Source organism: Toxorhynchites rutilus, chromosome 3 (assembly GCF_029784135.1).
Source record: "Toxorhynchites rutilus septentrionalis strain SRP chromosome 3, ASM2978413v1, whole genome shotgun sequence".
NCBI classification, from domain to species: Eukaryota; Metazoa; Arthropoda; class Insecta; order Diptera; family Culicidae; genus Toxorhynchites; species Toxorhynchites rutilus.
Window position 1 is genome coordinate 202,797,172 of NC_073746.1, and position 19,360 is coordinate 202,816,531.

General features: G+C 36.7%; 1 long non-coding RNA gene across 3 annotated transcripts; it reads right to left on the reverse strand.

Moving 5' to 3' along the window:
* Positions 1-334: 334 nt before the first annotated feature.
* Positions 335-1,951, reverse strand: LOC129777177 (uncharacterized). Of its 3 annotated transcripts, XR_008743214.1 has the most exons (5): positions 1,661-1,951; positions 1,427-1,606; positions 1,085-1,354; positions 847-1,028; positions 335-777 (listed from the first exon to the last, which is right to left on the reverse strand). It is a non-coding gene; the product is annotated as an uncharacterized LOC129777177 (long non-coding RNA). The 3 variants fall into 3 exon arrangements; XR_008743213.1 differs by having other exon boundaries at positions 335-1,017; positions 1,661-1,949; XR_008743212.1 differs by having other exon boundaries at positions 335-1,028; positions 1,661-1,947.
* Between the last annotated feature and the right edge of the window lie 17,409 nt (positions 1,952-19,360).

Below are 19,360 nucleotides of genomic sequence, written 5' to 3' on the forward strand. Positions count from 1 at the left end.
ATGTCCAACGCTACAAGACTTGTCCAGTATGTTGTAGTTAAAAGTGAAATCGCCAAGACATGGCATAAGGGAGCGATGATCGCACAATGTTGCCATGCGGTTAGTGCCATAACGCATTTATATTCATCAGATGTGGACACTATCGAATTTTTCAAAGACTTGGACAACATGCACAATGTGGTGCTTGAGAAACGCCGATGTCAGATGCCGTTTAATGATGTTTCCTCCGTCGTATCCCTGTACCATATCCCTCCTATCCGATCGATAAACTCTATCGAAATACATTGATCGTGATTGACTAAATGAACAATAAAAAAAGTTATGTTTTCTTCGAGGAATAGTTTTTATTTTTTAAATAATTTAGTATTTTATAAATCTCTTTCATAATTACATTTTTAAACACTATAGTATTTTATATTCTGTTGTGCGAACTGATCGTAGTTTTCTAACTATATTAATTTATTACCTTTACATTGTCATTCATAAGTTGATGCGCCATGGTCTTAACAGGCAATAAAAATGTACATAATTTAAGAAAAATATACAAAAAAAGAAAAACATAAATATATCATTAAATAAAAAAATTGAGAACAGCTGTTATGCTGTTGTGCGTGGCGAAATGACCAATCGCGACAATCCTTGTATTTTATTTATTAATGAACCCGACTGCTGTTTGGAAAATGTACTGAAGTGTATAATGTTGCTCAGGTGGGTGCATCTACTGTATCACTATTTAAACATGTTGCGTGACAATTGGCGACCCTTGTTGATTTGTATCTACAAAATGTTTTCAAAAACTGATTAGTACTAATATTGGATTGTAATATCGGATAGCTATGACTTAACTTATCAAGATTATCTTTTCTATCTGAAATGCCTGAAGTTGCTTGTGTAAAATTTGACTGTTACAGTTGATTCATCGATAAACATTATCATTACTTGGCGAACTTGTTGATGTATATCTTGTGGTTGTGCGGTGGATGCAGCTCAGATTCGGTAGCAAGAAACATGCGTTAGCTACAAAATATCTTTAAAAATGATTAATGCTTAAATTGGAAGGCAATATCGAATAGCGACAATTTACATTTTATATAAGTGCCTTGAATCATCACAATAGATCAAACTAGTAGACGCAGTGGTTCAAAGCTATCACAGAATAAAAAGTGCGTCGAATATGTTTATATTAGCAGGGTATTTGCACGTTGATTCTTTGTTGCAGCATGAGAGCTTCTTGGGAAATTTGTTGAAGTACACGCTACGGTTGAGGGTTGGATGAACCTGCTGCTTTGCCATCGTGTTGCGATACGATCATTGGCGACGATGTCTGGTTCGAAAGTAATGAAACTAGCGGCATCTACAATATGTATTACAATTAGCGCTTACATTGTAGGAAAAGTAGGGAAAATGTCGAAGAGCTTTAATTTACATAAACTAGATTGTGTTTTCCCGCCTAGAATGCATGATGCTAGCTGGGTCTTCAATGGTCTGCATCATGAACTGCGGCTCGTTGGCAATGAAACCGAGCTGTGTGGCTCGTGTTCATAAAGCAGCGATGAACAATTCATGTTGTCCAGATGTTGTCTTGACAAGATTTCCGCTGCTCCTACTGCAAGTAGAAAAAAATCTAAAATTTACTCAGTTTACCGATCTCAATACTTACAAAAAGATTTTTATTCTATCAGACGCTCCAACTGGAACAGATATAACAGGTTTATTGAAATAGAGATGGAATTTAAAACACAAAAATCTGTGTCTTCCTTGGTAAGTAGTGAAGTATTTTACTTGTAGCATATACGATAGGTGGTTGAGTTTATTCAGCAAAAACGATGCACGCCCAGAAACGTTTATTTTCGTAAAAATCAAACGCGTTGAAAATTGAAAGATATAGAAATTCAAACGCTTGTGACAGTATGTATGCACATACGAATCAGCTATCCCCCTCCCGCTTTTTTTTGTAAACAATCCCCTCTCACACTCCTCGCTACTCACCACTCTCCTCACTAACTTACTGAAGATACGGACTCACCTTAGTAATACTTCTATACATCTTGGTAGACATAATCTGTCAAACTAATTTTAAGAGAGTATTTGATTTCACACCAATAAATTACATATGAGGTAGAGCAGTAGGCAGAGTATGCATGTATTGGTAAACCGAATATGGTGTTGTCATTATTTGCATTCAATATAAAATGTGTATAGAAAAATGGTAAGAAAATTCTATTTATGTCTAATTACAATGGTCTCAATACCTCATTGGACCAAACCCAGCGAACATTAAGTCGTATGAATAGCTTTAATTGGAGGCGATATACATACAACCAAGACACATTTGGATGATATATGATGCATATAACTAGCATATACACGCAAAAGTGGAGGCGATATACGTATATGTCACATTTCGTACGCATATAAAGCCGTATATAACGATATACGATGCTTTTCGGACTGATATGTGATTTGATCCGCCAATGTTACCACTCAATTCATCAAATATATGGAAAATCGTGTTTTTGCATTTTATGCGATTTTAGATATATATGATCGATATTTTGATTGATATTTTATGCGATTGTGATTTGATACGAATTTATATGCAACTTATCATGTGCAAAGTTATACGATTTAATGTTTGCTGGGAAGTTATAGGTAGTCTTCGGAATGTTTATGTTTGATAGTGAATATAGGTTATGAGCACTAACTTCCGGACATTTTTCAGAAGCTTAAACTGTGAATAATGACGATGCAATCGATATCATATCAAGTTGGTTGAGATCATTGATTATGCAGGGATTTCATTTTGGCCGATACGAGAACGAACTGCAATGTTTGAAGCGCAACAAATGCCCCCTATAATTTACCTAGTGAAAAAATGTAAAATATAACACTTGTACCGAATCATTCGTCATATGTTATGAATGAAATAATGTAAAATGATGATTTTCTAACCTTTTCAGCGTAGAAAGAATACTTTAATCCGGGAAATTTGCAGAAAATTTCTGATTTTTCAGAACAAATCAAACCAATTCCATACAAAAAAAAACAAAACATCATCATTTTACTCGCTGCGCCAACTGGTTGCAATTCTAACGTAAATTCGTCAATTGCTTATGAAAACATGCAACTGACTGTTTTTTAAAAGATGACAATTGTATTGTGACTTACTTCCATCATTTAATGAGCGAAAAGATCCCATAAACGGTCGTATTCTTAATCCTAAATTTTCAATGAAATGTTACTTGCTAACTTTTGTTTTGTCTTTATTTAACACTCCTATACTCGCGCATTGGTCTGTCAGACCGAGAAATCAATAATTCGTTCATTTCTCAGAGAATATCAACACTACGACTTTGCGTTTCTCTCTAGCTTCATTATTCGTCATTCGTCATCGTTTGGCGTATCGCATGTGTTGGTACAGAGGGGACGTGTGTCACTTTTTTAACACTTTCGGGCTGACACACCGACGCGAGTATAGGAGTAACTTTTTTGGACAAGTGCCTTTTTTCATATTCTAGAATATCGTTGAATGAAATGTATAAATGAATGTTGGTGGCGTGGAATATTTATTGAATATGCATAAGATCATGACCGGACTATTCTTATTTGATTTCGGTCTCGTTTGAAACTGGATTGAACGGATCCATATATTAACGATTCGTCGTTAGATTCATTCGTTCACAAGCAAAATATAAATGTTTGACTTTCGTATAGTTATTCGCTAAATATAATGGTCCTCCATATACACACTTATGAAAGAATTTCACTTGTGGAAGAATTGTAAACAGTAAACCATAAACTAATCGGTGGCTTATGTTAATTTTTAACAGTTACAGTTTCGGGGATATTTTTTATAATGAACAATATCAACAAGAAAACAAGAGAAAGAAAAGGAAGTTCCTAGAAATCCTTTTATATCATCTTTTTATGCCCTATCTATAAAAGGGCATTAATTCTTAGTTTACCAAGAATACACCCAGCAAACATTAAATCGTATAATTTTGCACGTGTCAAGTCTTACAAGAAATCCGAATAAATCATAATCGCATATAATATCAATCAAGGTATGTATCGTGTATATTTGAAATCGCATAAAATGTAAAAACTCGATTTTATATACCATTATCAAATTAAGTCGCAATTCGGTATAATAAACATCAGTTTTATGATGTACATTGTCGTAAAATATATTTAATCCGCATCATATGCGTATATTACGCTGATGCAGTTTGTGTGTCGTATAAGCGTATAATTGAAATCGATTCAGTACTGTAGTAAATCGTGTTGCATGCTGAAGAAAATCATGAAACAGTAAATAATATTAGATCCTAATAAAGAACATATTACATCATATTGAAATGTCAATGAAATTCTGATGCACTCGAAAGTTTCAACCGCTGTTGAATTAAATTTCAGATAGCCGCGCGAGATAGCTGGTGGATGATAATCCAAACAACCGGAGTTCGAACTCACATCGGAGCAGTTTTCACCAAACATTAATCTGTGCCATTTTAAACATTCATATTCCACGCCCAACACAAGTCAATCAAACAAGTATTATTTCTACAAACATAAACTCATATATAAAAATGGCGATTCGTGAGGCAATAATAAACATTTCACAAAAATATGTTGCGCCATTTGTTTTTTTTTCTATGTCTGTAATAAATCGTATATGAGTATGGCAAAAGTCGCTATTATAGCCGGTCAAAGTTGCATATTCATCCAAACAAATTCGGTAAAAATTTGCCATGTATGTATATGGCTTCCACTTTTGCATGCATATGCCAGTTAGGCGCATTATATGCCAACCAAATTTTAGGGCATATGATGTTATATATACGCTTGTTATGCGATTTAATGTTTGCTGGGTACTCACCTCAACAATTTAAATAGAAAATACATATCACACCGATTTCCACTGATTTGAAAATGAATGAATAAAAATTAGAAAATGAAAATTAGAATGAAAAAGATATGGCATCCCTTTTTGCAGTTTTATTTGCCACTTGCCACTTTGTTTGCCATTCTTCAAGTATCAACACTGTCAAACATCAAAAATACAAAAAAAATGGCTGACATTGACAACTGTATGATATTCAGTTCAGTTCGGGGCCCAAATTATAGCGCCACATTAAAGTTGCCACCAGTCGTAGACACTGTACCACTCACATCGCCAATGTTCAATTACAAGCCAAAATCGCCTCTAATGGGCACCTTACACGATCAACCGGATTGACAATAAGTGTCTTCAATATCGTGACAGCTAGGCTTTCAACATTTGATCTAACCTCAATCAATATTTTTCCACCTTACACGGTCAATATCGCCCTCAACCCGTGACAACGAAAATATCCGCGATGGCTAGTGGCGACATTTGAGTTTGGGATCAAAACTATTCTCTATCAGATTAGAAGGCTAAAAGGCAATTTTCAATTGGTAAAATTTGAATGAAAATATCTACTTGGTATTATTTAATTAGTTGAAGCGCGTAGTCCTAACCTTAACTTAACCTATTTCCCCTGAATTGTCAGATATTCCTACTAAAATGTATTATTATAATATAACGTCAATTTCAGACATAATTTTTGTATGGGATTTTCTCACCACTTGCAGAAAGAAAGTGATTTGCATTCACATAGAATATTAATTTGATTCGTAAAAGTTAATTTTCATTCATAATTTACACTTTAGAATTCGGTTTTTCTTCTCAAAAATACATCATAATACTCGTTTCACAAATACAGACTGTTCCTTTCAGTTTCAGAGATGCCAGATTATTTTAGTTTGCGAAAATATATGCAAGTTATTTTATCTGCAAGCAAATGTTTTTATTCCATAAATGAAACTATGACAGTAGGACCCCGATTATCCGCGAGCGGGTGATCCGCCCTGCGGATTATTCGTGACTGCGAGTTCCATAGTAAATCAATAGGCCTTTCCGTAATTTGTTAGTGAGTGGTAGGCCCATGCTCTTTTGCTGTGGTCATGGCTTTTACATTATATAGCCACTGGTGTACACGACCTTATAGATGTATAGTTGATTGATTTCTGTATTGATAGAACAAAGTTTTTATGTTGAAACATCTCTTTTCGTGTTTGCATTTTTTGTCCTTCAATGGGTCATCCGCGATTTTCGTTAATCGCGGTGAGTTTGACCGACTATTCCGCGGATAATCGGGATTCTACTGTAGCTTGAATTAACACATGATGTTTTTTCATCTGTGATTTTCCCAGATCTTCTCATTCTCCAAATTTTATAGCGGAGTGTGAACACACAACCCGCACCTAGCGCAAAGAATGACCGAGTTTAACATTAGAAAATTCCTAAAACGTTGTTAAGTTTCATCCACTCTCTCACCATCACATTGTCAGTTTACTTTGAAGTTTTGATTTGTATCATGAAAAGTACCGTATTTTGCTATTCAAAGTATCGGTTTTTCAAACCAAAAACTTCCATTTATGATTCCTACAATTTCAGTAGTTTATAAATTTTAATTGCAATCGCAAAGAAGACTAACAAAAATTAAATGTGCGCTTGCATATCTGGCAACTCAGTCTGGAAGTCCGTGAGGTAAAACGTCAACATCATGCATCCATATGAAATGTCACGATATTGATGCTCGAAAATCAGAAAATCCGGATTTCTGTGTCGTCGGCCATGTTCAGCTGTCATTATGCTCTCAAATGTCATCATATTGTCAATAAAGTTGACCGTGTAAGGTCCGCTTAAAGCGACACTGAGTGGTGCTCCGGATTGTCGTATTAAATTTAAATTACTGTATTATATTGTTATTTATGTTCGCATCATAAGCAACGAACACACATTTATTTTCCAGTTCCAACAGTACCCAGCAAACATTAAATCGCATAACAAGCGTATATATAACATCATATGCCCTAAAATTTGGTTGGCATATAATGCGCCTAACTGGCATATGCATGCAAAAGTGGAGGTCATATACATACATGGCAAATGCTTACCGAATTTGTTTGGATGAATATGCAGCTTTGACCGGCTATAATAGCGATTATGTTGGAATTGAATTGCGATCTAATATGAATATATTCATGAATTGTCAAAGCACCAAATACGACTTTTGCCATACTCATATACGATTTATTACAGACATAGAAAAAAAAACAAATAGCGCAAAATATTTTCGTGAAATGTTTATTATAACCTCTCGAATCGCCATTTTTATATATGAGTATTTATGTTCGTAGAAATAATAATTGATTGATTGACTTATGTTGAGTGTGGAATATGAATGTTTAAAATGACAAAGATTGATGTTTGGTGGAAACTGCTCCGATGTGGGTTCGAACTCCGGTCGTCTGGATTATCATCCACCAGCTATCTCGCGCGGCTATCTGAAATTTAATTCAACAGCGGTTAAAACTTTCGAGTGCATCAGCATTTCATTGACATTTCAATATGATGTAATATGTTCTTTATTAGGATCTAATATGATTACTGTTTCATGATTTTCTTCAGCATGCAACACGATTTACTACAGTACTGAATCGATTTAAATTATACGCTTATACGAAACATAAACTGCATCAGCGTAATATACGCATATGATGCGGATTAAATAAATTTTACGACAATATACATCATAAAATTGATGTTTATTATACCGAATTGCGACTTGATTTGATAATGATATATAAAATCGAGTTTATACATTTTATGCGATTTCAAATATATACGATACATACTTTGATTGATATTATATGCGATTCTGATTTATTCGGATTTCTTGTAAGACTTGGCACATGCAAAATTATACGATTTAATGTTTGCTGGGTATTCACGATGATTGGATGGATGATTATACGACTTATACATGCATCTAGTACGACCATTGTCATGCCTGTATACGATTTAGGGTGCTCATACACTGTTTGACCGAAGCCAAATATTTGACTATTTTTGACAGATAAAATTTGATTAACGTGTACTGGTTATGGGCACCTTAAGCGGACCTTACACGGTCAACTTTATTGACAATATGATGACATTTGAGAGCATAATGACAGCTGAACATGGCCGACGACGCAGAAATCCGGATTTTCTGATTTTCGAGCATCAATATCTTGACATTTCACATAGATGCATGATGTTGACGTTTTACCTCACGGACTTCCAGACTGAGTTGCCAGATATGCAAGCGCACATTTAATGTTTGTTAGTCTTTTTTGCGATTGCAATTAAAATTTATGAACTACTGAAATTGTAGGAATCATAAATGGAAGCTTTTGGTTTGGAAAACCGATACTTTGAATAGCAAAATACGGTACTTTTCACGATACAAATCTAAACTTCAAAGTAAACTGACAATGTGATGGTGAGAGAGTGGATGAAACTTAACAATGTTTTAGGAATTTTTTAACGTTGAACTCGGTCATTCTTTGCGCTAGTGAGCGGGTTGTGTGTTTCTTCACACTCCGCTATAAAATTTGGAGGATGAGAAGATCTGGGAAAATCACAGATGAAAAAACATCATGTGTTAATTCAAGCTACAGGAGAATCCCGATTATCCGCGGAATAGTCTGGCAAACTCACCGCGATTAACGAATATCGCGATGACCCATTAAAGGACAAAAAAATGCAAACACGAAAAGAGATGTTTCAACATAAAAACTATGTTCTATCAATACAAAAATCAATCAACTATCCATCTATAAGGTCGTGTACACCAGTGGCTAAATAATGTAAAAGCCATGACCACAACAAAAGAGCATGGGCCTACCACTCACTAACAAATTCCGGAAAGGCCTATTGATTTACTATGGAACTCGCAGTCACGAATAATCCGCAGGGCGGATCACCCGCTCGCGGATAATCGGGGTTCTACTGTCATAGTCTCATTTATGGAATAAAAACATTTGCTTGCAGATAAAATAACTTGCATATATTTTCGCAAACTAAAATAATCTGGCATCTCTGAAACTGAAAGGAACAGTCTGTATTTGTGAAATGAGTATTATGATGTATTTTTGAGAAGAAAACCCGAATTCTAAAGTGTAAATTATGAATGAAAATTAACTTTTACGAATCAAATTAGTATTCTATGTGAATGCAAATCACTTTTTTTCTGCAAGTGGTGAGAAAATCCCATACAAAAATTATGTCTGAAATTGACGTTATATTATAATAATACATTTTAGTAGGAATATCTGAAAATTCAGAGGAAGTAGGTTAAGTTAAGGTTAGGACTACGCGCTTCAACTAATTAAATAATACCAAGTAGATATTTTCATTCAAATTTTACCAATTGAAAATTGCCTTTTAGCCTTCTAATCTGATAGAGAATAGTTTGGATCCCAAACTCGAATGTCGCCACTAGCCATCGCGGATATTTTCGTTGTCTCGGGTTGAGGGCGATATTGACCGTGTAAGGTGGAAAAATATTGATTGAGGTTAGATCAAATGTTGAAAGCCTAGCTGTCACGATATTGAAGACGCTTATTGTCAATCCGGTTGATCGTGTAAGGTGCCCATTACACGATCAAAATGATTGACAATAAGTGTCTTCAATATCGTGACAGCAAGGCTTTCGACATCCGATCTTACCTCAATCAATATTTTGTCACCTTACACGGTCAATATCGCCCTCAACCGGAGACAACGAAAATATCCGCGATGGCTAGTGGCGACATTCGAGTTTGGGATCCAAACTATTCTCCATCAGACTAGAAGGCTAAAAGGCAATTTTAAATTGGTAAAATTTGAATGAAAATATCTACTTGGTATTATTTAATTAGTTGAAGGGCGTAGTCCTAACCCTAACTTAACCTATTTCCTCTGAATTTTCAGATATTTCTACTAAAATTTAATATTATAATATAACGTCAATTTCGGACACAATTTTTGTATGGAATTTTCTCACCACTTGGAGAAAAAAAAGTGGTTTGTATTCACATAGAACACTAATTTGAAAGTTAATTTTCATTCATAATTTACACTTTGAAACTCGTTTTTCCTTCTCAAAAATACATCATAATACTCGCTTCATAAATACAGACTGTTCCTTTCAGTTTCAGAGATGCCAGATTATTTTAGTTTGCGAAAATATATGCAAGTTATATTATCTGCAAGCAAATGTTTTTATTCCATAAATAAGACTATGACAGTAGAACCCCGATTATCCGCGAGCGGGTGATCCATAGTTCCATAGTTCCATAGTAAAAGTAGTTCCATAGTAAAACAAAAGGCCTTTCCGGAATTTATTAGTGAGTGGTAGTGGTATGCATAATCTTTTGTTGTGGTCATGGCTTTAACATTATTTAGCCACTGACATACACGACCTTATAGATGAATAGTTTAATGATTTCTGTATTGATAAAACATAGTTTTTATGTTGAAACATCTTTTTTCGTGTTTACATTTTTTTTTTGGTTCTTTAAAGGGTCATACGCGATTTTCGTTATTCGCGGTGAGTTTACCCGACTATTCCACGGATAATCGGGATTCTGCTGTAACTTGAATTAACACGTGATGTTTTTTCACCTGTGATTTTCCCAGATCTTCTCATTCTCATTCACACAACTTAGACTGAAGTGCATTCGCTAGCGCAAAGAATGACCGAATTCAACGTTAAAAAATTCCTAAGACGTTGTTAATTTTCATTCTCTCTCTCACCATCACATTGTCAGTTTACTTTGAGGTTTTGATTTGTATCGTGAAAATGATGATGATGTTGGATTAAAGAGGCTTTAAACTTTTCAGTTCATTCGCCTCTAATCGTGAAAAGTACCGTATTTTGCTATTTAAAGTACAGTAATTTACATTTAATGCGATATTTTTCTAATTGGACAGACCTGTAATGCTTTCATTTATGATTCCTACAATTTCAGAAGTTTATAAATTTTAATTGCAATCGCAAAAAAAGACTAATAAAAATTAAATGTCCGCTTGCAAATCTGGCAATTCGAAGTACGTGAGGTAAAACGTCAACATCATGCATCTATGTGAAATGTCACGATATTGATGCTCGAAAATCAGAAAATCCAGATTTCTGCGTTGTCGGCCATGTTCAGCTGTCATTATGCTCTCAAATGTCATCATATTGTCAATAAAGTTGACCGTGTAAAGGCTGATTTAGACGATGCCAGTCAGCGCTCTAGTTGAAGTATCCAGTGAATAGAGAACAGACACTCTGTTCAAGTTAGAGGCCAATTACTTGTTCGATACTGGTACAAGTAACTTGAACAGAGTGTCTGTTCTCTGTTCACTGGATACTTCAACTAGAGCGCTGACTGGCATCGTCTAAATCAGCCTTAAGGTCCGCTTATGAAATGCACTTTCAGCCATATTGGAATTGCTGTCGGTATTGTTTACACACAGCATCAGAACGCTGCCGGCGGCTCTCTATAAACTGCTACGACGCTTGTTCAAACGATGTCTATTATGTTCGGCTTTCGCGAATTTATGTGAAAAAGAAGGGATGATTTTGTAGAATTTCATTCTCATTTACATTACTATCACATGTGAAAATGCAAAAATGGCGTACCCTAGCAATAATAAAACAAACAACCTCCGCTCCACAAAACCGTAATCCCCCTCTTGCAAAAGTGATGATGCTGCTTCACCTGTTGTACATTGATATAAGCGCCTTGGTTGAAACTGAGTGAATACACTGAGAGGAAAATTTAGAATATATGACGATTTTGACGTAGGACTACGTCTTTCATTTCTATACCGGGGTGTAAAATCAAAGTTTCGAAAACGAAAGCGTTACGCCGGAGACCGAGATTTTGAGCGTTAATAGCTCCTAAACAACTGAACGAAATGGTATGATAAACACTTCATTCGAAAGATAAAATGTCTACGCGTTATATACTTGTTACTTTTTGATCCAAAAACTTGTTTCAATAGTCTTAAAATTGCTTTCAAAACAGGCTATTGAAATCACCAATCGGTATATAAGCGAGCGGCGCTCGGAAATCCACTCAGTTCTAATTGAACAGCGATTGGAGCATGTTGTCGCTGTTGCGGTGAAGCTCTTCATTTATCATGAAAGCGCGGATGAACGGTGTCACCAAGAGCCTGTTTGTGCACCCTAGGCCAGAAGGGAATCTATCAGGAGGAGAGTGATGCCACAAACGGTTCCCTGGGAAGACATCGCTACACACACATACACGCGCGGCTATTTACAGGTGGTTATCGAGTTGGCATTAACCACTGGTGGGCTTCCAGTATCGAGGAAAATGTGGAAATATCTAATCGTTACTGAAAATAATCTGCCAGTTCCTCTGGGAATTTTCAAAATATATTCATGTGAAAGAGTTTAATTGAATGTTTTCTATCCATGTTACACTGTGACCAAATATGTTTCAATCAAGTGCTATTAACAGGTGGTTATCGAGTTGGCATTAACCACTGGTGGGCTTCCAGTATCGAGGAATATGTGGAAATATCTAATCGTTACTGAAAATATTCTGCCAGTTCCTTTGGGAATTTTCAAAATATATTCATGTGAAAGAGTTTAATTGAATGTTTTCTATCCATGTTACAATGTGACTAAATATGTTTCAATCAAGTGCTATTAACAGGTGATTATCGAGTTGGCATTAACCACTGGTGGGCTTCCAGTATCGAGGAAAATGTGGGAATATCTAATCGTTACTGAAAATAATCTGCCAGTTCCTTTGGGAATTTTCGAAATATATTCATGTGAAAGAGTTTAATTGAATGTTTTCTATCCATGTAACACTGTGACCAAATACATTTGGTTTTGTGGTTTTTCAATCAATCGCAATTAACAGGATAGCTTCAGAAGATTATTCTTCCTCATCAGTAGGATATTTCCGTATCCAATATTGTATGCGCCCGCAATCGATTATTACTCAGTCGCCGAAAGTTCCGAGCTCAGAGAGTTCATTCCCCTCTAGTTTGCCTTCCAAATTGCCATCGTAAACCACACCTTCTCTCGATTCAATCACACACAAAAAGCATACTTAAGCGATATTCTGGTGGTGAGACACATTCATTTTTCGTGAGGACATCGACAAGACAACATCGTTGCCTAACGAGCTGGAGGAGGTGGACGGCGAAGGATCGACACATACACGCGCAGAACTCTTTCCGTTAGGATGCCATTCAGCATCGAGAAAGTTCCGGAAAGATCTAATCATTGCTGGAAAATAATCTGCCAGTTCGTTTGGGAATTTTCAAAATATATTCATGTGAAAGAGTTTAATTGAATGTTTTCTATCCATGTTACACTGTGACCAAATATGTTTCAACCAAGTGCTATTAACAGGTGGTTATCGAGTTGGCATTAACCACTGGTGGGCTTCCAGTATCGAGGAAAATGTGGAAATATCTAATCGTTACTGAAAATAATCTGCCAGTTCCTCTGGGAATTTTCAAAATATATTCATGTGAAAGAGTTTAATTGAATGTTTTCTATCCATGTAACACTGTGACCAAATATGTTTCAATCAAGTGCTATTAACAGGTGGTTATCGAGTTGGCATTAACCACTGGTGGGCTTCCAGTATCGAGGAAAATGTGGAAATAACTAATCGTTACTGAAAATAATCTGCCAGTTCCTCTGGGAATTTTCAAAATATATTCATGTGAAAGAGTTTAATTGAATGTTTTCTATCAATGTAACACTGTGACCAAATATGTTTCAATCAAGTGCTATTAACAGGTGGTTATCGAGTTGGCATTAACCACTGGTGGGCTTCCAGTATCGAGGAAAATGTGGAAATAACTAATCGTTACTGAAAATAATCTGCCAGTTCCTCTGGGAATTTTCAAAATATATTCATGTGAAAGAGTTTAATTGAATTTTTTCTATCCATGTAACACTGTGACCAAATATGTTTCAATCAAGTGCTATTAACAGGTGGTTATCGAGTTGGCATTAACCACTGGTGGGCTTCCAGTATCGAGGAAAATGTGGAAATATCTAATCGTTACTGAAAATAATCTGCCAGTTCCTTTGGGAATTTTCAAAATATATTCATGTGAAAGAGTTTAATTGAATGTTTTCTATCCATTGAACACTGTGACCAAATACATTTGGTTTTGTGGTTTTTCAATCAATCGCAATTAACAGGATAGCTTCAGAAGATTATTCTTCCCCATCAGTAGGATATTTCCGTATCCAATATTGTATGCGCCCGCAATCGATTATTGCTCAGTCACCGAAAGTTCCGAGCTCAGAGAGTTCATTCCCCTCTAGTTTGTCTTCCAAATTGCCATTGTAAACCACACCTTCTCTCGATTCAATCACACACAAAAAGCATACTTAAGCGATATTCTGGTGGTGAGACACATTCATTTTTCGTGAGGACATCGACAAGACAACATCGTTGCCTAACGTGCTGGAGGAGGTGGACGGCGAAGGATCGACACATACACGCGCAGAACTCTTTCCGTTAGGATGCCATTCAGCATCGAGAAAGTTCCGGAAAGATCTAATCATTGCTGGAAAATAATCTGCCAGTTCCTCTGGGAATTTTCGAAATATATTCATGTGAAAGAGTTTAATTGAATGTTTTCTATCCATGTAACACTGTGACCAAATATGTTTCAATCAAGTGCTATTAACAGGTGGTTATCGAGTTGGCATTAACCACTGGTGGGCTTCCAGTATCGAGGAAAATGTGGAAATAACTAATCGTTACTGAAAATAATCTGCCAGTTCCTCTGGGAATTTTCAAAATATATTCATGTGAAAGAGTTTAATTGAATGTTTTCTATCCATGTAACACTGTGACCAAATACATTTGGTTTTGTGGTTTTTCAATCAATCGCAATTAACAGGATAGCTTCAGAAGATTATTCTTCCCCATCAGTAGGATATTTCCGTATCCAATATTGTATGCGCCAGCAATCGATTATTGCTCAGTCGCCGAAAGTTCCGAGCTCAGAGAGTTCATTCCCCTCTAGTTTGCCTTCCAAATTGCCATCGTAAACCACACCTTCTCTCGAATCAATCACACACAAAAAGCATACTTAAGCGATATTCTGGTGGTGAGACACATCTTGGAGGCGAATGAACTGCAAAGTTTAAAGCCTCTTAAAAACAAAGAAACATGAAAACGTGAGACACATTCATTTTTCGTGAGGACATCGACAAGACAACATCGTTGCCTAACGTGCTGGAGGAGGTGGACGGCGAAGAATCGACACATACACGCGCAGAACTCTTTCCGTTAGGATGCCATTCAGCATCGAGAAAGTTCCGGAAAGATCTAATCATTGCTGGAAAATAATCTGCCAGTTCCTCTGGGAATTTTCAATATATATTCATGTGAAAGAGTTTAATTGAATGTTTTCTATCCATGTAACACTGTGACCAATTATGTTTCAATCAAGTGCTATTAACAGGTGGTTATCGAGTTGGCATTAACCACTGGTGGGCTTCCAGTATCGAGGAAAATGTGGAAATATCTAATCGTTACTGAAAATAATCTGCCAGTTCCTTTGGGAATTTTCAAAATATATTCATGTGAAAGAATTTAATTGAATGTTTTCTATCCATATAACACTGTGACCAAATATGTTTCAATCAAGTGCTATTAACAGGTGGTTATCGAGTTGGCATTAACCACTGGTGGGCTTCCAGTATCGAGGAAAATGTGGAAATAACTAATCGTTACTGAAAATAATCTGCCAGTTCCTTTGGGAATTTTCAAAATATATTCATGTGAAAGAGTTTAATTGAATGTTTTCTATCCATGTAACACTGTGACCAAATATGTTTCAATCAAGTGCTATTAACAGGTGGTTATCGAGTTGGCATTAACCACTGGTGGGCTTCCAGTATCGAGGAAAATGTGGAAATATCTAATCGTTACTGAAAATAATCTGCCAGTTCCTTTGGGAATTTTCAAAATATATTCATGTGAAAGAGTTTAATTGAATGTTTTCTATCCATGTAACACTGTGACCAAATACATTTGGTTTTGTGGTTTTTCAATTAATCGCAATCAACAGGATAGCTTCTGAAGATTATTCTTCCCCATCAGTAGGATATTTCCGTATCCAATATTGGATGCATAAAACCTTGTGCCTCCAACGTAACGCTCTCGTTTTCGAAGTTTTCCAAATATTCATTCATTCAGAATGAATTCAGATTCAACTTCATACAAATGATCTCTAAATCAACGATAGTCCTACGTCACTTTTGCGGTTATACCATAGATATAACCCACTTCCTGTTTTTTTCGTAAATGTTACCAATTCGTTAGTCATTTTCTACCTTACTAATCATTGGTACATCTTACAAAAGGAAATTGGTAGGCATTATTTTTGTAGGATGGTGGGCATGTTGGCCCACCATTGGAACAGCATCAGTGAAAACGTTGTTTTTTATTTGTAAGAGATAATGATAAGGGATAATGACATTAAGTTATTGATAATTAATTCTTATTTAAAAAGCTGTCTTCAATCATACATTATCTTTTACACAGTAATTTCCTACATCCTACATTCTACATCTAAACATTGCTCGTGCAGATTAAATCGCAGCCTCAACCGAATCAATCTCATATGTTTTTTCAAGCCCTCACTCATCAAGGTTTTGCTCCTTTTATTGTTGCACATTTTCATCCTTTAGGACAGGAACAACTGATTAGTTGGCAGCTAATGGGACCAGATCGCAGTACATTTCATCCGCATTATTTGCTCTCCCGTTTCCTGATGTATGATATGGTTAGGCATAAATATGGGTTTGTGATGAAATATATGTGGTTACTGTCGCGACCGTCGATATTTTCCATTGTGATCAATGGATAGGCTTCAAATATGAAGTCTCAGTCTAGAAGTTTCTTTGCCAGCTACAGCGGGGAAAACTCATTAAAACCCTTTCTGCAGCTAGTCAATACGTGGGTGCCAATCACGTATTGCGGCGTTGATTCCACACTGCGACACTCTCCCGGCTCAATGGAAGCGCGTCCTCACGCTATCAGCGGAGAGATAGTGCCGACAATGTTCAGCTCGCGATGTTACTGCTGCTGCTACCGAAGTAGACCTATGCGAGGCAGAGCTCGATTGTTGGTTGTCCGGATGAACTTCGATGTCCGTTGCTACTGCTGCTCCTGTTGCTGCTGCTATTGAAGCAGGCCGATGCGACACCTAGCTTGATTATCGGCTGCTCAGGTTAGCTCCGTTTTTCGCTGTTGCCACTGCTGCTGGTTTTCCTTCCAGATGTTGCTCGTATCACGTCCGTTGTCAGAATGCCGGCTGCGCGGAATGGCTCGCGCTTTTATAGCCTGGCTCATATTTTCCTTTCATCTGATTGGTCTATAGTTTTCATGGCATGTTTCTCATGCTTTTTTATTATTATTATTATTACTATTATTTCATTTGGTATTATGTCAGCTCTGTACTCTACAGTTACCTTTGTGTTGCACATGCTCAGTCTAATATACATTGAATAGTCAACTGTGCAATTTTAATCCAAGATTAGAAGCTCAAAATTAAAATGGGAAGGATTGTGTTGAAGTTTATTTTATAAGATTCGGTGTATTAAGATTTCAATACAACGAATTAAACTTTTGTTTTTCCGCAGCGAAAACAAGTTCTCGATATCTTTGTGGTCGAGAATATGTTTTCGCCGAAGAGAAACAGAAGTTACATATGTTTGAATCTAATAAAAACCAAAAAAACTTACCTCCGAATAGCTTTGTTTCCTCAAGAGGAATGACGACTGCGAAGTACGCACTTTACAGTTCCTAGAAATGAAAACAATCAAGGTTACACATGCTATGAAGTAAAATGTTCGAATCTTTAGTAGGGATGTGTATTGCATAAGACATCCGTTTTACAAAGTTTTGGTAACATTTACAAAAAATGCGTACATTTTACCAATGTTTCAACCAAGGAAATTGAAGTGGAAGGTAAAACGAAATGTCAGAATTGTCGTTCGGACGTATCCCGTAAGTTTGAACTTATTTACATAGATGGTATCCGAACAACACTAAACATCGACTACAGTTTCGCCGGGCCGTTTGTTTGCCGTTATGAACGAGCACAAAAAACAAAGCTGCAAATTGTGCGCCAGTGGCGGTACCACGATCAAAGCATTCCCTGAATCACATTATCAGAGCCAGCTGGCGGAAGCATATGCATAAAGGTTACTAGGTTACTATTTTCAACGACAACTGTTTATTTATTATACTGCTTCAAATACCTTCGACGAAATCAAATGTAACTATACCAACGTAAGTAATAACATAAACAAATCCAAACTTTTCGTCTTGCCATTCCTTATACGTCTTTTCTAAATTGTGTAAATTACGAGCCACCTGTTAACTCCACCATCTTGGTTTCAACAGGTTTCAACCAAGGCGCCTAGAAGTATATCCTAAGGTGGGCCAACTTGCAAAAACCACTCTTCAGCCATCTTGGAAGTCTACTGTGTTTTGTTTGTAAACAAAACACAATACGCTAGGGCCGAAGCTCGCTCGTGATCAGTCTGTCTCTTTCACGCTACAAGCAAATAATTCCCCTTCTGCTTTCTTCCGTACTGTTTTCATATACCGCTCCCCTAACCAACTTAGTGACGAAACGGCCTCACCTAGTACCATAGACCCGTCTTGGTTTCAACCAAGGCGCCTCTATAGGTACTCCAAGACGGGTCTATGGTACTAGGTGAGGCCGTTTCGTCACTAAGTTGGTTAGGGGAGCGGTATATGAAAACAGCACGGAAGAAAGTAGAAGGGGAATTATTTGCTTGTAGCGTGAAAGAGACAGACTGATCACGAGCGAGCTTCGGCAATAGCGTATTGTGTTTTGTTTACAAACAAAACACAGTAGACTTCCAAGATGGCTGAAGAGTGGTTTTAGCAAGTTGGCCCACCTTAGTATATACTTCTAGGCGCCTTGAGGTACTCTATAGGTATACCAAGGCGCGTAGAAGTATATCCTAAGGTGGGCCAACTTGCTAAAACCACTCTTCAGCCATCTTGGAAGTCTACTGTGTTTTGTTTGTAAACAAAACACAATACGCTAGTGCCGAAGCTCGCTCCTGATCAGTCTGTCTCTTTCACGCTTCAAGGAAATAATTCCCCTTCTGCTTTCTTCCGTGCTGTTTTCATATACCGCTCCCCTAACCAACTTAGTGACGAAACGGCCTCACCTAGTCCCATAGACCCGTCTTGAGGTATACATTGATATAAGCGCCTTGGTTTCAACCACGATAGATACAATACGGTAGCGCGACTTATGAGAAAGGCCTTTCAGCCATCTTGGATTTTGTATGTAAACAATCTGCAATATTTTGCAATATCTTTTTTTTGCTCTTTGCGTGTGGAATTGTTTTGGTGGCAATAAGAGCATTGAGAAGTTGAAAGGTAAGTCTTTTACGATTAAATTTAGTTTTGTCTC